The 19,811-nt window shown below is 44.1% G+C and overlaps 1 protein-coding gene across 1 annotated transcript in view; it reads right to left on the minus strand.

Annotated features, from left to right (window-relative positions):
• Positions 1-19,811, minus strand: part of SYNJ2 (synaptojanin 2) — a 573,751-nt gene that overhangs the window by 319,233 nt on the left and 234,707 nt on the right. The window lies entirely within an intron of this gene.

Raw genomic sequence — 19,811 nt, forward strand, 5'->3', positions numbered from 1 at the left:
CACAATTAAGACTAGTTCAGCATGCTCGCATATGCCTTCACAGTGATTCCTCCTTAGTCATTACTCCTTTTCTAATGACAAACACCCAACACTCTGCAAATATTTATTTCTCAAACATTTTTAGAAACCATGCAATGGGCAGCACAGTGGCTCAGTGGTTAGTACTGCAGCCTTGCAGCACTGGGGTCCTGGGTTCAAATCCCACCTAGTACAACATCTTCAAGGAGTTTGTACAGTGGGTAAGGAAAGTATTCAGACCCCTTTAAATTTTTCACTCTTTGTTTCATTGCAGCCATTTGGTAAATTCTATAAAGTTCATTTTTTTTCTCATTAAAGTACACTCTGCACCCCATCTTGACTGAAAAAAAACAAAAATGTAGAAATTTTTGCAAATTTATTAAAAAAGAAAAACTGAAATATAACATGGTCATAAGTGTTCAGACCCTTTGCTCAGTATTGAGTAGAAGCCCCCTTTTGAGCTAGTACAGCTATGAGTCTTCTTGGGAATGATGCAACAAGTTTTTCACACCTGGATTTGGGGATCCTCTGCCATTCTTCCTTGCAGATCCTCTCCAGTTCCGTCAGGTTGGATGGTGAACGTTGGTGGACAGCCATTTTCAGGTCTCTCCAGAGATGCTCAATTGGGTTTAGGTCAAGGCTCTGGCTGGGCCAGTCAAGAATGGTCACAGAGTTGTTCTGAAGCCACTCCTTTGTTATTTTATCTGTGTGCTTAGGGTCATTGTCTTGTTGGAAGGTGAACCTTTTGGCCAAGTATGAGGTCCAGAGCACTCTGGAAGAGGTTTTCATCCAGGATCTCTCTGTACTTGGCCGCATTCATGTTTCTTTCAACCAGTCGTCCGGTCCCTGCAGCTGAAAAAAACCCCCATAGCATGATGCTGCCACCACGTTTCATTGTTTTGGATTGTATTGGGCAGGTGTTGAGCAGTGCCTGGTTTTCTCCACACATACCGCTTAGAATTATCACCAAAAAGTTCTATCTTCATCTCATCAGACCAGAGAATCTTATTTCTCATAGTCTGGGAGTCCTTCATGTGTTTTTGAGCAAACTATGTGGGCTTTCATATGTCTTGCACTGAGGAGAGGCTTCAGTCGGGCCACTCTGCCATAAAGACCCAACTGGTGGAGGGGTGCAGTGATAGTTGACTTTGTGGAACTTTCTCACATCTCCCTACTGCATTTCTGGAGCTCAGCCACAGTGATTTTGGGGTTCTTCATTACCTCTCTCACCAAGGCTCTTCTCACACAATTGCTCAATTTGGCTGGACGACCAGGTCTAGGAATTCTTCTGGTGGTCCCAAACTTCTTCCATTTAAGGATTATGGAGGCCATTGTGCTCTTAGGAACCTTGAGTAATGCAGAAATTCTTTTGTAACCTTGGCCAGATCTGTTCCTTGCCACAATTCTGTCTCTGAGCTCCTTGGGCAGTTCCTTTGAGCTCATGATTCTCATTTGGTCTGACAAGCACTGTGAGCTGTGAGGTCTTATATACACAGGTGTGTGCCTTTCCAAATCAAGTCCTATCAGTTTAGTTAAACACAGCTGGACTCCAATGAAGAAGTAGAACCATCTCAAGGAGGATCACAAGGAAATGGACAGCATGTGACTTAAATATGAGTGTCTGAGCCAAGGGTCTGAAAACTTATGACCATGTGATATTTCAGTTGTTTTTTTCTTTTTTTAATTTGCAAAGATTTCTACACTTCTGTTTTTTTCAGTTAAGATGGGGTGCAGAGTGTACTTTATTGAGAAAAAAAGTGAACTTTTTAGAATTTTACCAAATGGCTGCAATGAAACAAAGAGTGAAAAATTTAAAGGGATCTGAATACTTTCCATATCCACTGTATGTTCTCCCCGTTTTTGCGTGGGTTTTTCTCTGGGTTCTCCAGTTTCCTCCCACACTCCAAAGACATACTGATAGCGAATTTAGATTATGAGCCCCAATGGGGTCATTGCCAATAATTTGTCTGAATTGTAAAGCTCTGCGTAATATGTTGACGCTATATAAATAAAAAGATTACCTCCTTACCTGTCTGTAGCAAACTCAAGGTTATTCATGAACTTCTATCCTTCCTCACCTCTGCTACATAGGACTACTTTACCAATCTCATTACGTCACTATTCCATAATCTCAAACAGTTATTCAACACTTTTAATTCCCTACTCCATTCACAATTGCCAACTCTGTTCTCCCTTATTTCTACAGAAGAATGTGCCTCATACTTCAAAAACAAGATTGACCAAATCATACCTTCAATGTTCAACTACCACAGCCCCTCTGAATAACACACCAATACCCTTCCCCATAACTTTCTTTCCCACCATCACTGAAAAAAAGCTGCCGATTTTCTCTTTACGTCACACTTCACCACTAACACGCTTGACTCTATCCCACCTCAGATCCACCTTAATTCACCACCCTTTTTAATCCCAGCCGTAACCCATCTTTTCAGCTTATCTTTAACCTTTGATGTCTTTGCTTCTGCTTTCAGACAAGCAACAATTATGACAATTCTTAAGAAACCATCCCTTGACCCAACCTCTACATCCAGCAATTGTCTCATATCATTACTTCTTAATCCAAACTCCTCGAACAGCACATCCATATTGAACTTTCCTCAAACCTTCACATCTAACACACTACAGAGGGGCTGAAGCGCCATTACATTATATACAGTATATATATATGGGCAGAGGGAGCATTATACTACAGTGGCTTGCAAAAGTATTCATCCTCCTTGACTAGAATTTCAATGTTGTTTTTTTTTGAGGGTTTACATCAGTTTATGTTAAGAACATGCTTATAACTGTGATCATTTTGTTTTCTTATTATTTCGAAGCAAACAACAAATAAGACAAAATTACTGAAAACTTCAGTGTGCATAAGTATTGACCCCTCTAGAGTCAGTACTTTGTAGAGCCTCCTTTTGCGGCAAATACAGCTGCAAGTGCATTTTCTCATGAGTACCGATACCCTATATGTGGAGGAAAACTACTGTTTGGGGCCATGACAAGGCTCGGAAGGGAATCAGGACAGTTTTACTTTTTGAACGCAAAGTTGTCTGGAATCGAGAGCGAACGTCATGTCGCGTTTGGAGAGCCCCTTATGTGCCTAAATAGTGGAAACCCCCCACAAGTGACACCATTTTGGAAATTGGATCGCTCAAGGAATTTATCTAGATGTGTGGTGAGCACCTTGAACCCCCAGGTGCTTGACAGAATTTTACAATGTAAACGTAAATAAATAAAAAAATATTATTATCTGTGAAAATAAAAAAATATATATTTTTCCCACAAAAATGTTGTTTTAGCCCCACATTTTTCCCTTTCAATTAAAGATTTTTATTGATTTTAATCGATTACAGAAAAATGAGAGAACCTAAATGCAACAATTGGCTACCTTAAATGGCAGGCGGCTTATGTAAACCTTGTGTGAGACAAACCCTTGTCATGAACGCGAAGAAATTCCGGTGATCATAGAGAATATATGAATAGATAGGCAACTTCCAATATTGTGAATGGGCCTGTTGGGGACAATCTCAGCATGTTTTGGTAGATTGAAGAGGATAGGATCCATTTTGTGGCAGTTTTATTAATTTCATCTTTTGTTTGTGCTATCAGAGTTTTCATCTGATGGACTCTAGCTATCTCTAAAAACCATTCTACCAGTGACGGGGAATTACTACCTTAGCCACTTGGAGAAAGTGTTTTACTACAATTTTTTAAGACATTCTTAGGCATAGGGAACATATATAGTAAAATAAAATAGCTTCTGGCCTCTTAGGGATTGATACTCCCATCATCTCCTGGATTGCCTTAAGAACACCCTCCCAGAAGGCTCCAATGGTCGGGCAGGACTACCAGATGTGCACCATTTGTGCCTGGATGAGCTCCAAAGCACCAAAATAAATCGGAAACCCTGGGAAACCATTTGTCTAGGACAGACGGTACACGATACCATCTGGATATTACTTTGTAGTTCGTTTCCAGTGCTTTCGTGGCTATAGATGATTTATGAGAAAGATGAAAACATTTAAATCATTGTTCTCTAGTAACATAGTAACGTAGGTTGACTAAAGACCTAGGTCCGTCCAGTTCAACCTTTCTCCCCCAACTGTACTCCCTACACTCACATACTCCCTTACTGAGACTTGGCCTCACAAATGTATTATTACCATTTTTATTATTGCTGCACTATTACAATTAAAAATTAACCTGTTTTGATTTTTTAATTAGTTTTAGATTTTGTATTTTTCTTGTGATTTTAATAATGGTATTAATAAAATCCCTATGCCTAAATTTGTTGATCCAGAAGAAGGCAAAAACCACAGAACACATTCAGCCAATTTGTATCATGGGGAAAAATTTATTCTTGACCTGGAGAAAAGGCGATCAGTTCTAGAACCCGGGATCAAACCTAATTATGGTACTAGTTATGCAATTACTATTATCTGTCACGCAAGGTGTGGGAAAGACTTAGTGCACCACAAAGGGAAAAGGGGAAGGCAGCCCAGACTCTAGGGAAAGGGGGAAAGTGGAGAACTCATTGGTTGATCTAGCGTCACCCTGTCTCCCCTAACGTCCCTGTATTGGCTCTTCACCAATTGCCGCACGCGTGTCTCGCCCTGTCTTTCCCTGGCATATGGCTAAGGCTGGGGAAGGAGGGAGATGAGCACTAGTCGATCTCCACTAACACTATAGACAACAAGTTTGAACAAATAGGGGAAATTGCTTAGTTTAGCTTTAGACGACTCCAGACAAATGCGCACACGGTCTCAAGCACCAGAGAGGAAGAAGTACTGCTCTTGCTAAAGCTTTCAGAAGTAGTAATGAATATCACCGACACCTCCCTCTGAAACACAGCAGGTATTTATACACTCAGGCCAGGGTGTTAATTAGCCAGAGGAAGGTTGCCGCTGAGACCTAGAGACAGCCTCTAAGAAGATGTCTGTAATGCCAAACGTAGAGATCTCCTGCAACCAACTGCAGTCTGTCTGTCACTTCTGACACACCCGTGACATTATCGTATTAAATGTACTGCTATAGGTGTAATATTTTGTCTAATTTAAGTGTATCCCACAATGTTATGTGTATCAAGGAAATCATCCAGCCCTTTTTTGAAAGATGTTATAGTGTCGGACATTACTACCTCTTGTGGTAAGGAATTCCACAGTCCAACTGCTCTGACTGTAAAGAACCCTTTCCTGTTAAGTTGCCGGAATTGCCTTTCTTCCACATGTTACGAGTGCCCCCTGGTCCTTAGTATGGTCTTTGGAAGGAATAAGTCATGTGCTAGTCCTTTGTACTGACCACAATGAATGTCTTATAGTAATAGTGAATGTCTGATGTAATTCATTCTCCCTTGCAAAAAGGGGGTAGTGTATCCAGATCAATATTCATCAATAGCTTATAAATTACTGATATAGCTGTTTTTATAGATACTGTTTAGACCCAGATTTTACATTTTCACACAGGCAAATGGATAAGAACGGCACCAAAAGTTGTCCCACAATTTATGCTGAATGTAGAAATACCCCATATCTGGCTGTTTAGTACTACTTAGCCACACGGCGAGACTCAGGAGGGACGGAACACTATTTGCCTCCTGGAGCGCTATTAGCCTCCTGGAGTACAGGCTTTCCTAGAATAGTTTGCAGACTCCATATACAGAGCCCCTAAGTGCTAGAAGAGCAGAATCCCCGTTCAAGTGACGACAATTTTGGAAATTATACCCCTTTGGAAATTTATCTATAAGTGTAATGATGATTTTGACTCTATGTGTGTTTTTCATAAACAAGCAGCAGTGAATGCTGCTGAATGAAAATTCTAAATCTGCTATTTTAGTGCCCGTACATTGTAGTGCCCAGGAAATTATGCCCAGCTCATTCTTCTGGAGACATGCACCCGTAAATTAGGCGAGCTCTCATCGCTACAGAAATGCCAAACATGTCAACGCTAAATGTAGTTTAGGCACACTGTGGGGCTCAGAAGAGAGAGCGCATTTGGACTTGGGAGCGCAGAATTTGCTGCATTTCATTTGAGGGGTGAGGAGCCATTTCGCTTTACCAGAGGCATTGTATTACCAGTAACATGGAAGCTCCCTATATTTCCAGTAACAGAAGACGGACCTGAGTGGGGACTTGCTTTTTTTGTGGATTGATTTGGATGTGTATTGAGAATATTTTAAAGAACATTTTGGATCACATTTATCCTGAACTCTTACATCAGGGTTTCCATCTGAATCTCCAAGTGACGTGACTAAGATGAAATCCCTGAGGGATCCATTCACTATAATGAGGCAGCAGTGTTAAACTGGAATAACTCTGGCCTCTGTTCAGCATTGTCCTTCTTTTCAGAAATGCACAAAACTGTGGTCGATTGAGCTTTTATAGACGTCTAAAAAGAGACATCATCAGTTTTGTTGTCAGGTATCCGGGGACCAGGGGCTCCTTCCCTGTCCATAATGCTAGGGGCGCCCTAGCTGGCCCTGTTCCCTGGATTACTTCTGAAGGTGAAGATGCCGGGGTCACGTACCTTGTCTAAGCTCCTGAATCTGCCGTCAGTCTGTTCCCTCCCCACACCCAGGGAAGAAGGGAGTAGTTTTGTATGGCAGTACACAAACCAGACTGAGAAGTTAATACAAACAGGGATAAAGGAAAATACCAATCATACAAACAACATAGGTTAACAAAGGGGAGTGGAGGATGGGGAAAAACCAAAGTAGGAGAAGAAGAGGATTAACACACAACCAAAACCATGTCGCTAGTAAACCCATCACAGTCCCCATCTGCCTCATTATGGGGAATCTTCTGTACAGTGTCCATTTTAGGACATGATCAGAAATAAAATTCAAACATCAGAATGATGTCAGTTTGAGGCAAAATACCTTGTCTGAGAACTGATTTTGGTAAGTGATTCTGACAAGTAACTTTTACAACTGTAATAATAATAATAAAAAATAAAAAAAAAGTAACTGTTCGCTGATGGGACTTGAACCCAAAATTCTGCATCCCTAAGCCAATGCACTAACCACTGAACTATAAACTCAGTTGTAAAAACCTAGGAGTTCTATTTGTTTATATGATTTTCAGTGCAAACTAGTCTAAAACTCATTGGGACTTATGCACAGACTGGAAGCAAGCCAAATTCAAATGATGTTTGATTTTGATGTGTGACTTTCTTCAAACATTAGAATCAGAATCACAATGACTTAGTCAACCTGAGTATTTTCATGGTTGATCTCATAAGACAAGAAAAGCTAGTTAGTTATTCAGTAGCACTTGACTGGATAGTGCAAAGGTAAGGCATCAGCCTCTGAAACTACAGTGTTTAAGAGTTCAAATCCTGATAGGAATAAAAAAATGTTTTGTTTTTTTAATTATGGCTGTTTAGCACACAAACTACAGGGGTGTTTTACTTTTAATATCTGACACTCTGATTGTCATCCTGATGTGTTAAGAGTTTCAGACACGCTGTCTATTTGCATGGTAAATTACATAGCCAAAGTAAATTGAGAGGCAATAATTTACTACATATCTATTTCCAATTGACTTTATATTTGTATAATTTCTTAAAGGGGTCTAATGATAAAATGTCTTTATTGTAAATTTTTAATTCCATCCACCCAAGTACTGGCTGCAAACTCCCAATTTACTTTAGCCTAACTTTATCATGGTGGGCTGTAGCTCAGTGGTTAGCGCACACAGCCTGTGAGCAATTAGGAAGTGTCACTGTGTGCTGTGTCACTCTGATTGTGAGTTCAAGTCCGGGGGGAGACAGAAATGAGAGGAGGTGAATATTTAATTTATGCACTAAAAATAGATGACTGGCCCTGCCCCCCAACGAGGAAAAGCTATGAGAACATGTGAGAGAGGTAAGTATAGAAGTCGGGAGGACAGCGGAGCCGTGAAGGGACAGTCACGTGGAAATCGGGACGGTTGGGAGTTATGTTATTACTTCTCCTTTTTAATGCGACTTCAGTCGCAGTAATGGCATTAAAATTCCGGCGCCATCTTACCTCAGGGTAGATGGTGGAGAGTCCTGGCGGGAGTTGCCCCCACCACCCCCTTCCCCCCGGCAAATACGATCGCTGTGATCTCAGAATTTCTTAGTGTTTCAGTGTGCAAATTGCCTCTTCAGAGAAAAACAGAACTTGAACTCTATAGCGCCACCTATTGGAAGCAATAATCCTACAAGTCACAATCAACCCTTTAATGAGACGTGGGTTAAAGGGTTGATTGTGACTTGTAGCATAGCTGCTTCCAATAGGTGGTGCTATAGAGTACAAGTCCTCTTTTTCTCTCAAGAGGCAATTTGCATATTAAATTTCCCAGAGGAGCATTGCACGGCGAATAAGCCTCCTTACCTTGAAGTGTCAGAGCTGGTATGTCACTCTCCACAACGAGAAACGTTATCCCTTAGACCTTAGTGTTTCAGGCAATCAGATTGCCTGAAACACTGATATTCAGCTTAGGATTGGTGCTGTAAGAGCACCAATCATAGGATGGTGCCAGGCCTCACCTGAGCCTGCTTGGATTGGAGCGATCAACGATGACATCGATCGCACCAATTACAGCGCACAGACGTTCTGGGATCGCTCTGCACTTCCTCATAGTAGCTGTGCTGAGTCTTGTGGTGCCAAAGAAGCCTGTGACACCACAATCCCTGCTCATGGTGAAGAAAGAAGACAGAAGAAATAAGAGAGAAGACATCTGTAAGAAGATCCTTGATCCCTGCCTGATCTCTTCTCATCCACCTCAATCCACCTCTTTCCCCTTCGCTCCTCTTTTTACCCCACTCCCCTTTATGCCACCGAGAGCTCATTAGTATTTGATCACTGATTAGTACTTGATCACTCGATTTTTGGCAGTTTTTTTTTTTATTCGTGCGTCCTGCAGTGGTAGAGCGCTGATCAGTGACGCAGATCACTGATCCGCACTCATGCTTGCTGTTTTACACTCCCCCCTTTGCACCACCTCCGTGCGCACATTCAACACCTGACAAGCGTTGATCAGTGACGCAAATCACCAATGAGCACTCATGTTCGCTGTTTTACACTTTTTTTTTTTCACTGAATTTTATTTGTACAGAGCAGCTACGCTGTCTGATCGTGCGCCGTGCTGGGCCTTGTTGTGCCACAGAAACCTGTGACACCACAATCGCTGGACAGAAGAAAGAAGACAGAAGACAACTTAATTGTTTTTTTTTGATCCCTGCAGGATCTCTCCTCATCCACTCCAATTACCCTCTTCTCCTCCAAACACCACATACATAAAAAAAAAAATGTCCCGCTCATCCCAATCCTACTATTCAGTGGAGGAGACATGCTTTCCTTGCCTCCGACACTGAAAGTGAGGGAGAGGATCCCACCTTTCTTTATTTTTCCGATTCTGACTCCTCATTCTCCTTCTCTTCCTCCTCAGGTGATGCTGAACCGCCACGAAGACGCCTCAGGACAGAAGCTGAACCAGCACCCCTTAATGCTGACCCCGTATGGACCTCGCCCCTCGAAAATTATGAGCCATTATTTCCTGATTTGTAGCGGAATCAAGTTTGACACCACCATTCTCACAGAAACACACCTTTTCAAAGTCTTTTTCTATGAGGATTTTTTAAACCTCATGGTGGGCCAAACTAATTTGTACGCTCATCAATTTTTGGCACAAAATCGTTCATCATTTTCTAACTGGTCTCCTGTAGATGCAGTAGAAATGATGACGTCTTGGGGCCTGGTCCTCAACAAGAAGCCAGAAGTTCGGCAATATTGGAGTGTTGATGTTTTGTATTACACTCCACTGTTCCGAATGGTCATGGACTGGACACGTTTTGAGGCCATCCACAAATTCTTGCATTATAATGATAATGCACGGTGTCCTCACCGAGATGACCCCAACTTTGATAGTCTTTTCAAAGTTCGGCCGGTCATCAAGCATTTCAACAAGTTTGCTTAAGTGTACATGCCCTAAAGGGACATCTGCGTGACTGAGTCCCTAATTCATTTTAACGGGAGGCTTAGATTCCAGCAGTACCTGCCCAGTAAGAGGGCCAGGTACGGAATTAAGCTGTACAAACTACGTGAGAGTACGCCTCAGGGTACACTCACAAATTTAGGGTTCTTGAAGGGAAGGACTCCCGAATTGAAACCCCTGAATGCCCCCCTGTCCTGGGAGTGAGTGTGAAAATTGGGTGGGATTTGGTGCACCCGTTGTTGGATCAAGGTTATCACCTTTTACGTGGATTACTTTTATACCAGCATCCCACTGTTCAAGTCCCTCTATGCGCGAGCTACTACGGCCTCTGGTACTGTCTGAAAAAATCAAAGAGACCTTCTGAAGACGCTAATTGGGCAGAAGCTCAGAAGGGGTTACAGCAGAGACCAATGTAGCAACCACCTACTGGTGGTCAAGTACAGGGACAAGAGCGATGTCCTTTTCTTGACCACCATACATGATGATGGTAGCACCCCCAGCACTGTATTAAGTAGCTCTACACAGGTCATCAAACCAGACTGTGTACTGGGGTACAACAAGTACATGGGGGGGAGTTGATCGCTCTGATCAAGTTCTCCAGCCATACAGTGCTTTGAGAAACGCCAAGGTGTGGTACAAGAAGCTGTCCGTGCACATCGTACAGGTGGCAATGCACAACACTTTCCTGCTATCACGATGTGCAGGCCAGACTACTAGATCGAACTTTCAGTTCCAGGAGGAAGTGATCAAGGCCCTGATATTTGGCAGTGGTGAAGGAACTCTCCCGGAACTGAGGTGCTCATATCGTACCAGGCCAACATTTCCCGGAGAAGGTCCCTCAAAGCGGAAAATAGTCACAAAAGAGGTGCAGTGTGTGTTACAGAAGGGGAATATGCAAGGACACTATTTATCAATGTGACACCTGCCCCGACAAACCTGGCCGGTGTATAAAAGAATACTTTAGACTCTACCACACATCCATGGACTACTAAATTAATTTCTGACTTACACAACTGACGTATGACAACCTGATGAACACTACACAACTGACGTATGACAACCTGACGAACACAAATGATGTATGACACTCTACAGTAGATCAGTGCCAAAAAGGAGGATCTTGTTAGTCATTTCCACTGTTTAGGCACATCAGGGGCTCTGCAAATGCGACATGGTGCCTACAGACCACTCCATCAAAGTCTGCATTCCAAAACGTCACTCCTTCATTTCCAAGCACTGCCGTGCGCCCAAACAATGGTTTTCCCCCACATATGGGCAGGAGTGTACATAGTAATCATTGGGCCCCATAGCAGAAGTTCTAATTGGGTCCCCCCGCCAAAAAAAACTGAAATAGTTGTCGGGGTCACAGAAGAGCAGATCTCACAATTTTCCAGCATTTACATAGCAATTTTCTTCCTGCTTAAGTCCTAGATTCCTCTTTCATTGCCCCATAAAATGTGATGACAACAAGAGTCCCCCCCCTTAACACATTATACCACCACCATTGTGCATTCCTCCTTATTAGCCTCCACATGCACAATATAATGACCCCACTGTCAGGGCTGTGGAGTTGGTGTCCATTTTGGTGGAGTTGAAGTCGGAGTCGGTATAAAATGGACCGGCTCCGACTCCTAATATATACAGTGGGTATGGAAAGTATTCAGACCCCTTTAAATTTTTCACTCTTTGTTTCATTGCAGCCATTTGGTTTATTCTAAAAAGTTTATTTTTTTCTCATTAAAGTACACTCTGCACCCCATCTTGACTGAAAAAAAACACAAATGTAGAAATTTTTGCAAATTTTTTAAAAAAAGAAAAACTGAAATATCACATGGTCATAAGTATTCAGACCCTTTGCTCAGACACTCATATTTAAGTTACATACTGTACATTTCCTTGTGATCCTCCTTGAGATGGTTCTACTTCTTCATTGGAGTCCAGCAGGGTTTAATTAAACTGATAGGACTTGATTTGAAAAGGCACACACCTGTCTATATAAGACCTCACAGCTCACAGTGCATGTCAGACCAAATGAGAATCATGAGATCAAAGGAACTGCCCAAGGAGTTCAGAGACAAAACTGGGCAAGGCAGAGATCTGGCCAAGGTTATAAAAGAATTTCTGCATTACTCAAGGTTCCTAAGAGCACAGTGGCCTCCCAAATCCATAAATGGAAGAAGTTTGGGACCACCAGAAGTCTTCCAAGACCTGGCCGACCAGCTAAACTGAGCAATCGTGGGAGAAGATCCTTGGTGAGAGACGTAAAGAAGAACCACAAGATCATTGTGGCCGAGCTCCAGAGATGCAGTAGGGAGATGGGAGAAAGTTCCACAAAGTCAACTATCACTGCAGCCCTCCACCAGTCGGGCCTATATGGCAGAGTGGCAAGATGGAAGCCTCTCCTCAGTGCAAGACGTATGAAAGCCTGCATAGAGTTTGCTCAAAAACACATGAAGGACTCCCAGACTATGAGAAATAAGATTCTCTGGTCTGATGAGATGAAGATAGAACTGTTTGGTGATAATTCTAAGTGGTATGTGTGGAGAAAACCAGGCACTGCTCATCACCTGCCCAATACAATCCCAACAGTGAAACATGGTGGTGGCAGCATCATTCTATGGGTGTGTTTTTCAGCTACAGGTACAGGACATCTGGTTGCAATTGAAGGAAACATGAATGTGGCCAAGTACAGTGATATCCTGGATGAAAACCTCTTACAGAGTGCTCTGGACCTCAGACTTGGCCGAAGGTTCACCTTCTAACAAGACAATGACCCTAAGCACACAGCTAAAATAACAAAGGAGTGGCTTCAGAACAACTCCGTGACCATTCTTGACTGGCCCAGCCAGAGCCCTGACCTAAACCCAATTGAGTAGCTCTGGAGAGACTTGAAAATGGCTGTCCACCAACGTTCACCATCCAACCTGATGGAACTGGAGAGGATCTGCAAGGAAGAATGGCAGAGGATCCCCAAATCCTGGTGTGAAAAACTTGTTGCATCATTCCCAAGAAGATTCATGGCTGTACTAGCTCAAAAAGGTGCTTCTACTCAATACTGAGCAAAGGTTCTGAATACTTATGACCATCTGATATTTCAGTTTTTTTTTTTTAATAAATTTGCAAAAATTTCTACATTTCTGTTTTTTTCAGTCAAGATGGGGTGCAGAGTGTACATTAATGAGAAAAAAAATGAACTTTTTAGAATTTACCAAATGGCTGCAATGAAATAAAGAGTGAAAAATTTAAAGGGGTCTGACTACTTTCCGTACCCACTGTATAATAAATTGGGTACAATAGTTCAATGCAGTTTGTGGGGAATATTTTTTTCAGAAGAATTTGGGAAAGTTATAAAATGTCATATAAATGTCTGTCCTATTCCTGATCTAAGGGTCTAGACTTTTAGCTGAGATGAACCTCTGCTACAGTAAATTTATCACTTAAACATGAGCCACGTATGAGGGAGTTGGAGTCGGTGTCATGGAAATTGAGGAGTCGGAGGTTTACCTTACTGACTCCACAGCCCTGCTTACTGTACCCCACCTCAATTCCAAGGGCAAAGTAGAATGACCCCAACTGCAACCCCCACACAGCCCTCCATGCAGTATAATGGGCCTACATACAGTATAATGGCCTCCACACTCCAGAGAGTATAATGCATTCGCCATTGTCCTCCACACAGTATAATGCATTCACCATGGTCCTCCACACAGTATAATGCACTCGTCATGGTCCTCCACACAGTATAATGCACTCGCCATGGTCCTAAACACAGTATGATGCACTCGCCATGGTCTGCCACACAGTATAATGTGCTCCCCCTAGTCCTCCACACAGTATAATGAACTCCCCATAGTCTTACACACAGTATAATGCATTCCCCATGGTCCTACATACAGTATAATGCACTCCCCATGGTCCTCCACGCAGTATAATGCACTCCCCATGGTCCTCCATGCAGTATAATGCACTCCCCATGGTCCTCCACGCAGTATAATGCACTCCACATGGTCCTTCACACAGTATAATGCATTCCCCAAGGTCCTGAACGCAGTGTAATGCACTCTCCATGGTCCTCCACACAGTATAATGCACTCGCCATGGTCCTCCACGCAGTATAATGCACTCGCCATGGTCTTCCAAGCAGTATAATGTACTCGCCATGGTCCTCCACGCAGTATAATGCACTTGACATGGTCCTCCACGCAGTATAATGCACTCGCCATAGGGTAAAATGCGACCCCCCACCATAGGGCAAAATGCAGCCCCAGTCCTCAAGTATTATCAGTACTCACTGATTTACAAAAAATAAATAAAGAAATAGTTACCGCTCCTCGTTCCCCGCTGCTTCAATCTCTGCAGCGCGTCTCTGTCATCACCTCAGCAGCTGCCAGCTCCACTGTCTGACACAGCGTGGCTCATCATTGTAGCATCTGTGTCTCTGCCCTCTGCCAGGCAGAGAGGCCATCCCCCTTACCACCGCGCTCCTGCGTCTTCCGGCCTCCCTGCTGCTGCTGCTGGTGCACACAGCTTCCCGGGCGCTGTCCTAAAAAGTCCCCGGCCAATGGCCGGAGGACTCTCCCTATTTGTAGAACCTCCTCCAATATGGAGGTGCCCGTGCAAGGTTGTTGCTCTGTGATACTTACTTTGCTTCAGCCCTCAGGTCCTCTGCAAGTCAGTCCTGTCCGCCAGTCTGATCTTCAGTCCAGCCCGCCAGTCTGACTACTTTCCAGTCCGCCAGTCTGTCTATAGGCTCTGCCCGCCTGCTTACCTGGAAGCACCTGCTTGTTACCTGCCGTGCTCCGCCCGCCTGCTTACCTGGAAGCACCTGCTTGTTACCTGCCGTGCCCAGCAGCCTGCTTACCGGAAGCACCAGTCTAGCTATCAGCTGAATCAGCCTGTCTGTCTACCCGAACCACCCGTCAGCCTGCCTGACGTGCTCATCGGCTGTATCGGTCTGTTCCTGCCTTCTGACCATGGGAGTCACCTGCTCTCATACAAGGTCGGTCCGAGAGTGGCACCTGGTCCCTCTGCTCGGTCCCTCCCTGGTTCACGGAGTCGACTGAGCCGCCGTGCAACCTTGGTCAGGCCGAGTAGATACTTAGTCACGCTCCTCTGGTCCCTCCTTGCACAGCAGCACAGAGGTTCCACCACCCGGATCCATACAAGTCATCATGCCGCTGCGTCAGACGCAGAGGAGGAATGATGGGAGAGGGAGTGTCACATGACACTCCCTCCTCCATTATTGCTTTCAACCAGGGTCGGCTTCAGGTTTTCGTGGGCCCTGGGCGAAAGTCTCAGTGGCCCCTTTAATACATACACCATTCATGATGCACAGATACAGCGGAGAAATATTGGTATACAATACAGGGCCCAGGCTGTCATCCCATCCTTCACAAATGCATACATGCACACACACAGTACGCAGACATGCTCGCACACACACAGTACGCAGACATGCGCGCGCACACACAGTACGCAGAGACATGCATGCATAGTATGAAGACATGCACGCACAACACGCAGACATGCACGCAAACGAACAGTACGCAGACATGCACAGTACACACACACAGTACGCACACACACAAACAGAAATACGTACATATTTGAACACATTCTTAAAAACACATAAAACAGACAACTATATATATACATACATATACAGTTACGTCCATATATATTTGGACAGAGACAACATTTTTCTAATTTTGGTTCTAGACATTACCACAATGAATTTTAAACAAAACAATTCAGATGCAGTTGAAGTTCAGACTTTCAACTTTCATTTGAGGGTATCCACATTAAAATTGGATGAAGGGTTTAGGAGTTTCAGCTCCTTAACATGTGCCACCCTGTTTTTAAAGGGACCAAAAGTAATTGGACAATTGACTCCAAGGCTATTTCATGGACAGGTGTGGGCAATCCCTTCGTTATGTCATTCTCAATTAAGCAGATAAAAGGCCTGGAGTTGATTTGAGGTGTGGTGCTTGCATTTGGAAGGTTTTGCTGTGAAGTAAACATGCGGTCAAAGGAGCTCTCCATGCAGGTGAAACAAGCCATGCTGCAAAAACAGAAAAAACCCATCCGAGAAATTGCTACAATATTAGGAGTGGCAAAATCTACAGTTTGGTACATCCTGAGAAAGAAAGCACTGGTGAACTCATCAATGCAAAAAGACTGGGCGCCCACGGAAGACAACAGTGGTGGATGATCGCAGAATAATCTCCATGGTGAAGAGAAACCCCTTCACAACAGCCAACCAAGTGAACAACACTCTCCAGGAGGTAGGCGTATCAATATCCAAATCTACCATAAAGAGAAGACTGCATGAAAGTAAATACAGAGGGTTCACTGCACGGGGCAAGCCACTCATAAGCATCAAGAATAAAAAGGCTAGACTGGACTTTGCTAAAAAACATCTAAAAAAGCCAGCACAGTTCTGGAAGAACATTCTTTGGACAGATGAAACCAAGATCAACCTCTACCAGAATGATGGAAAGAGAAAAGTATGGCGAAGGCGTGGTACAGCTCATGATCCAAAGCATACCACATCATCTGTAAAACACGGCGGAGGCAGTGTGATGGCTTGGGCATGCATGGCTGCCAATGGCACTGGGTCACTAGTGTTTATTGATGATGTGACACAGGACAGAAGCAGCCAAATGAATTCTGATGTATTCAGAGCCATACCGTGTGCTCAGATCCAGCCAAATGCAGCCAAACTGATTGGTCGTCGTTTCATACTACAGATGGACAATGACCCAAAACATAAAGCCAAAGCAACCCAGGAGTTTATTAAAGCAAAGAAGTGGAATATGTTTGAATGGCAAAGTCAGTCACCTGATCTCAACCCAATTGAGCATGCATTTCACTTGTTAAAGACTAAACTCCAGATAGAAAGGCACACAAACAAACAGCAACTGAAAACCACCGCAGTGAAGGCCTGGCAGAGCATCAAAAAGGAGGAAACACAGCGTCTGGTGATGTCCATGAGTTCAAGACTTCAGGCAGTCATTGCCAACAAAGGGTTTTCAACCAAGTACTAGAAATGAACATTTTATTTACAATTATTTAATCTGTCCAATTACTTTTGGTCCCTTTAAAAACAGGGTGGCACATGTTAAGGGGCTGAAACTCCTAAACCCTTCATCCAATTTTAATGTGGATACCCTCAAATGAAAGCTCAAAGTCTGAACTTCAACTGCATCTGAATTGTTCTGCTTAAAATTCATTGTGGTAATGTCTAGAACCAAAATTAGAAAAATGTTGTCTCTGTCCAAATATATATGGACCTAACTGTATATACACACACACAGTCATGCACACTGACATACACACAACATACATTAGAAATATATTTAATATGGGGATTGGGGAGTCTAGCGACAAGCCTCACTTACCTGCCCCTTGGCCTGTGTCCGGTCCAACTGTGCAGGGCCGTCAGCATGTCTGATGGCCATCACAGGATCTGCACCAACAGTACGCACACATGCACACACATACACAGTACGCAGACATGCACGCACCTGGTTTGCAGACATGCACGCACGTGGTACGCAGACATGCACGCACACAAACAGATAAGTACACATACAGACATACGTACATATTTGAACACATTCTTAAAAACACATAAAACAGACATAAATATCTATATCTATCTATCTATCTATCTATCTGTGACGCCCTCCCTGAGCGGTGGGGTTACTCGGAGCCGGGTCAGTGTAGATGTTGCGGGGATGCAGTCGTGGCCTCGACCCGTTCCGTGCCCAGGGCTGTCACATTAAAATAATGGGCTTTTGGATGAGTGGTTGTTAGACTACGCCACCTGCGGTTTCTGGTGAAGGCCACCAGCGCTGCAACAGTCCTTTGAGGCTGTTGTTCTGGCAGCACAGTTGGTACTACTCCCCACAGGCGGAGTACTCCTCAGGGCAGTGTTTGATGAACTGTATGGAGGTATGGTGGGTGCAGGGCCGCGCGGGAATAAACAAGCGGAGGTGGTGAATGAAGTCATCCGGGTCTTTACTCACTTTAGATGAACTTTCAACCGCAAAGCTTCTCTCTGCTACACATGGCGTACTGTGGCCACCGGGAAGGGGGTTCAGCACTTCCCAGGTAGATCAGGAGCACCTGTCGAGACCCCGCTGGTGTGTGTTCCTCTCCTTGGTAAGTTCTCCCACTGAGTCTTCCCCTGACTGTGTGTGGAATGAACGTGGTGTAAGGCTGGGTCCCACTGGGTAAACGCAGTTTGAGAGGTACAGGTGGCAACTCCGCTCTGTCCGTATCCCCCTGGGATCCACTAAGCCTCCGGGCTTTTCTGACTGAGATGTGAAGTGACAAAGTCAGATATCGGGGGGCGGTTACCCCTTTTGCAGCAGGAATCCCTCTGGCTAGGCCAGAGTGAAAAATACAGCTTGCGACTCTGCTCCGTCCGTATCCCCCCGAGGATCCTTTTGCTTGTGGAGCCTATCTCCTCTGCTCCCCTCCAAGGCCTTCTTAGAACAGGACCCTGACCGGGTAGAGACAGTGGGTAACTCTGACCCGCTCCTCGTCTCAAGGCCAGAGTACGAGGACCGCGAGTCTTCAGCCAGCTACAGACTCTTGCTGGACCCTGACATTAGACCCTCAATCAAAGACCTTGAACTTAAGATGGCCGTAGATTATATATCAATCAATAAGTGCTTCCTGTAAGTGTGTCCTCCACCCTCACCCACTACTAGGTTCCCCCTATCTTTGGTTCCCCCCCATCTCCTCTATCCCGGGCCGGGGCAGCACCCTGGTGCATTTAGGCCCCCTACAGGACAGGAGTGGTGTAGTGTTGAGTGTGAAGTGGGGTCCTAAGTGATGCTCCATCCTTACCTGGAAGCCACATATATATACAGTCCTGGCCAAAAGTATTGGCACCCCTGCAATTCTGTCAGATAATACTCAGTTTCTTCCTGAAAATGATTGCAATCACAAATTCTTTGGTATTATTCTCTTCATTTAATTTGTCTTCAATGAAAAAAACACAAAAAGAATTGTCCTAAAGCCAAATTGGATATAATTCCACACCAAACCTAAAAAAGGGGTGGACAAAAGTATTGGCACTGTTTGAAAAATCCTGTGATGCTTCTCTAATTCGTGTAATTAACAGCACCTGTAACTTACCTGTGGCACCTAACAGGCGTTGGCAATAACTAAATCACACTTGCAGCCAGTTAACATGGATTAAAGTTGACTCAACCTCAGTCCTGTGTTTAAATTGTAAAAATGCTCTTATTAAAATTATAACATTTGTGTTGTTGGGGTCAATTTCGACCCAGGTCTAATATAAGAGTAAAAAAACAATAATAAGTCCCAAAACTGAACTCAAACACAATTTCTAAAACTCAACATGGATAAAACAGAGTTCATCATCTTTCCACCCTCTCATTCACATCCCCCATCCGACCTATCCATCAACGTCAATGGCTGTTCACTCTCCCCAGTCCCACAAGCTCGCTGCCTTGGGGTAACCCTGGACTCTGATCTCTCCTTCAAGCCACATATTCAAGCCCTTTCCACCTCCTGCCGACTCCAACTCAAAAACATCTCCCGGATCCGTGCATTCCTCAGCAAAGACTCTGCAAAAACACTAGTGCATGCCCTCATCATATCCCGCCTCGACTACTGCAACCTCCTGCTCCGTGGCATCCCTTCCAACACTCTTGCACCTCTCCAATCTATCCTAAACTCTGCTGCTCGACTAATCCACCTGTCCCCCCGCTATTCCCCGGCCTCTCCTCTCTGTCAATCCCTTCACTGGCTCCCTATTGCCCAGAGAATTCAGTTCAAAACTCTAAC

This window comes from Phyllobates terribilis, unplaced genomic scaffold (assembly GCF_046119375.1).
Source record: "Phyllobates terribilis strain yellow unplaced genomic scaffold, ASM4611937v1 Scaffold_3__8_contigs__length_932513732, whole genome shotgun sequence".
Lineage (NCBI taxonomy): Eukaryota > Metazoa > Chordata > Amphibia > Anura > Dendrobatidae > Phyllobates > Phyllobates terribilis.